At 40.1% G+C, this 4,454-nt stretch overlaps 1 pseudogene; it reads right to left on the bottom strand.

Annotated features, from left to right (window-relative positions):
* Positions 1-1,663: 1,663 nt before the first annotated feature.
* Positions 1,664-2,587, bottom strand: LOC140157887 (very long chain fatty acid elongase 6 pseudogene; annotated as a pseudogene).
* Between the last annotated feature and the right edge of the window lie 1,867 nt (positions 2,588-4,454).

The raw sequence follows: 4,454 nt of genomic DNA, 5'->3' as shown, positions 1-4,454 counted from the left end.
TAATTACAGCCCGACAAATGCAATCTAAAGTTAACTTCCCCCTGTGCAATATGTAATTGAAAGTGAACTTCCCTCTATAAAATCATGACCGAACATGACCGATAAGCTTTTATATTGTATGTTTGATTTACAACTTGAATAAATGAGCCGTACAACATAAATCATATAAGAATCATGACCGAACATGACCGATAAGCTTTTATATTGTATGTTTGATTTACAACTTGAATAAATGAGCCGTACAACATAAATCATATAAGAATCTTGTTGTTGTAAATCATGCCCTAGATGCATGAATTTCAAGCGTGAGATTAGTCTTAGTGTTTTAAGAATTAACATTACTTTGTATCATAACTGTTATCACTAATGAAGTGATATAAGCTATGACGTCTGTGACTTCAGAGCTGTAGCTATTTTTGTTCGCGTGTTTCTTTTATTTTCCAACTGCCCGTTATATTTTTCCTGCCGTTAACTCTTCTGATACTATTCGCCTCATTTATCTTTAATTAACCACTCTACGATTTTTGGTCCGGGTTGGAAGTGAAGAGCTTCTGTGGAGGAAATTACCAAACGCAACCAGGTGGCACTACAGCGAGTACCGTAAATAAATTACACAGTGGAAATTAAGGAGAACAAATTAATACAAATTAATAGACAAAAAACGAACAAACAAAAACAACAACAAGATATTTAAATAATTATGTTTATAAACACTGTTGTTTGGGCTGTAGAGATGATAAAGATCGGGTGTGTTTCGGTGACGTATGGTGTCAAACTGGATGACCTATGACATGTTCCTTGACCTGAAAATGCCATACAACGCCAAATGGCCACACACCTATGTTCCAGAAAAGTAAACAGACGAGCATGTAGATATAGTTATTATGCACAAGAATCACATTGTCAGATTTTTCAAATTACAAGCTAAATTACAAAATAAACGTTGCGAAATGAACGGCTGGGATGGCCTAAGATCATTGATAAATTGACAAACGAAGTATTTTGAAATTATGCACATTTGATTCGTTTGTAAACTTGATGCACAGCACAACACATTTTTGATTGTGCTCGAGATTCCAAATGAATGATTATGATTTCACCGAATACAAAGCAAAAACCATGGTACCCAGCAAAAGCCCACGCTTGGGCAGGGTCTATGACAACATGCATGTGCAGCAAAGCATGCTGGCTTTTGGCGATGGTCTGTGATTGTTGTAGGTCAGGTCATTGCTAATTCTGAACACACTTTAGGGACCGTTCAAAAACACTTGTTAGGGGCTGATGCAAAATGGGGGGGCTTAAACGTTTTGACCCTCCTAAGGGGGTGGCGGCTGAAAAATGACCACAAATTTTCCCGGGAAAATTGAGTTTATATGCTTTTTTATGGGGTTGAACCATAATATTCATGTCAAAAAGCGGGGCCCGGACATTTTTGAGATCTGAAAGGGGGCGGGGCGACAATTTTTCGCGATGAATTTTTTTGCATCTGCCCCCCCCCATCAAGTGTTTCTGAACGGGCCCTTAGAACAAATCACTGTTCGATGGTTCGACTTTCCAAGCAATATTAAGTAATCCATATGACTAAGTAGTTCAAGGCTAAATACAGTTGCTAACACAGCCAGGGCATAAACACAATGTATAATAACAATAATATTGTGATCGAGCTGCCAAAGTTAGTCTATCGATTTTTCTTGGCTTCCCCGTTCAGCTCACTTTTCCCATTTACGATGCCATCATGTCCATTGGCTGCAATCTTCTTGTCAGCAACCTTGTCTGTTCTCGTCAAGAAATATGCTTGGTAAAAGAAATGGAGGAAAAGTACAAAATAACTGAAGTACATCAACAAAGACACTTGGATGTTCTTGTAATTAGTCGCGCAATCCCCGCCTGAATTTAACACATGAAGAGCGTACACGTTTACCATGATTCCCACAAACATTTGCGTTGTCTGGAAAGACGTGATGAATACGTTAACAGATCTAGGAATGCGAAATAGTTTGGACGCTTTAGCCGCATAGTAAGTGTACATAACAGCATGCACATTGCAATTGACAAAGACGAAGTATCTTCCCGGTGCCACACACTGTCCATAACTATACCAAGCGTATAAAAGCACAGTGATGTGGTGGTACCAGTGAAGAAAGATCAACTTCTGTTTACGAAGTACAATGAAAACAGTATCTCCAAGTTCAACTAACTTGCTAAGCATGAACACCCATGCCCAGAATCCACCAATAGAGGTGAAGCCAATGGGATCACAAGCAGTTGCATGCCATCCATAATTACGTAACATGTAAAGGAATTCACCCCATGCTCTGAAGACACAGTACCAGCTATAAATGGCTAAAGACAACGACCACAGAGTTAGAGGCCAATGGAGCTCCAAACGTGGACGGTTTTGCATGAGTCGTTGCCCACCAAATATAAGCACCAAATAAATTGTACTGAAAAGAAATGCACTTGCCCAATACTTCTGGAACCAGCCGATTTTTGCGACATGATCAAAGTTTCTTTCAAAATCAAAGTTGTAAAACCACGGAAAATCAGCTGGAATGCTGGTAAAGTTTGGTAGAATAACGTCAGCCATATTTAAAGATCACAGGAGTCAGTTTTTTACCTGTTAAACAACCGTACACCGTATAACAAACACGTCTCTGAAGTAGGCTCCACTCCCGGCCCCCGCACTCTGTGCACCCGCGGGTATTCATGCTTGTCGGTGAACTTTAAAAACAGTCCTGTTTTGCATTTCATTTCGCGAAAGTTTTCAGGGGAAAAACTCCCTTTTTTGTCCTTCGACAATACCTCTATTTTCGCTAAATGCGAACGATATTTCTAATAAACCCATGGCTAAATGTATGAACTTCAATCACTTGGCCGGGTGCACACCGGATGCGCAGAACGGAAAATTGTGAAACTGCGATATTTTCGTAAAACCATAGAAGATATAATAAAATATTACCTCTTCTCTGGTAAAAGCAAGCACGAGGGTTGAAAAATCACCCTTTTTTGTGTTTCGCCATTCTCGTTTCTTCATCTCAAAACACCCCGTATTTTGCGAAATTTGCGACGAGCGTAAATACCAGCACAGCGTCATCATCCCTACATGTATATCTTAGTGTCAAAAATTGCCGTGATAGTAGGGCGAATCGACCCGTTCTTCAACAGCTAACGATTTTGTTCGAGATAGGTCGAGCGACTCAGGCTAAGCATATCACTTGAACGATATGAGATACCACCGCGTTTCAATTCATTAGTTGAAATGACACGTTTTTACGATCTGCGCATGCTCAGTACACCTTTAGACGTTGCCATTACAAGAAAATGCGATTTGTTGTCAGGTTTTTGCTTTCAATACACTAACTGGAAGTTCAATACACTCAGCTGCGATTACTGTATTCTTTCAACACATATATTTAACTGCAATTTCACCGAAATGTTTTTTATTGAAAATAATGTGATATATTCAACTGTTTGAGAATATAATCATATCAAAAGAATATGACACCACCATTAACATACATTTGTCATTACGCCTTTAGCTATGAATAAATACCAGAAATACTTTTACACTGCAACATGAATAAGATTATGGTCAAGTGCCGGTCTTTTCAAATCATAAGCTCTTGTATGTATTGTATGAATCAAACTGTGTGCGGTCTTTGGGCGGCTGCAATTCTATAGACACAATAAGAGAGTGCATGCTTTAATTATCCTGGTCAATAGGATTATGACTCTTTTCATTATATGGAATGGAGAGATATCTCAAGAGGTGAATGTTATTTTATTAATTCAGTTCATTTGTGATCTAGCGCTTGATGGTGCACCACGTGATCCCGTCCGTACAAATGTAATTATTGACCTGATGGTGATGCTGTGACCCGCGGATGCACGGAGTGCGGGGGCCAGGGCTACACTGAACCCAAGTTGTAGTTATAGACCACAAGGAGGTATCTAACACTTACAAAATGTCCCAAAAATGTTCCCCTGATCATGAGGCTTGTTGTTACCGAGTTGAGTCTCCTTACAGATGTCCAGAAAATGCAATTCTAAGATGTGACCCCAGATGACTCATGAGGTGTGTTGTCACCGAGATTTAGCCCTACCTGACCTTTGACCTCGAATTACCGGTACGGTTTCATACTCTCCATATGTCAGGGATCATTTTCCGCGAGTTATAGCCTGGTCGGAGCAACTTCAAATTTCACCCGACCTTTAAAATGGTCCAGACCCTTGACCTCGGATAACCTTTACAGTTGTATAATCCCCAAGTGTCAGGGACCATTATTCGCAACTTCAAATTTAACCCGACCTTTCACCTCGGATGACCTTTACGGTTACATACTCCCCAAGTGTCAGGGGTCATTTTCCGCAGGTTGCAGCATGGACTGTAGAAATAATTTCAACAGTCCATGGTTTGCAGCCCGGTCTGAGAACGTTAAATTGGTCCCGACCTT

Source organism: Amphiura filiformis, chromosome 7 (genome assembly GCF_039555335.1).
Source record: "Amphiura filiformis chromosome 7, Afil_fr2py, whole genome shotgun sequence".
NCBI lineage: Eukaryota > Metazoa > Echinodermata > Ophiuroidea > Amphilepidida > Amphiuridae > Amphiura > Amphiura filiformis.
The sequence above is the reverse complement of the archived record's forward strand: the minus strand, read 5'-3'. Positions and strand labels throughout refer to the sequence as shown.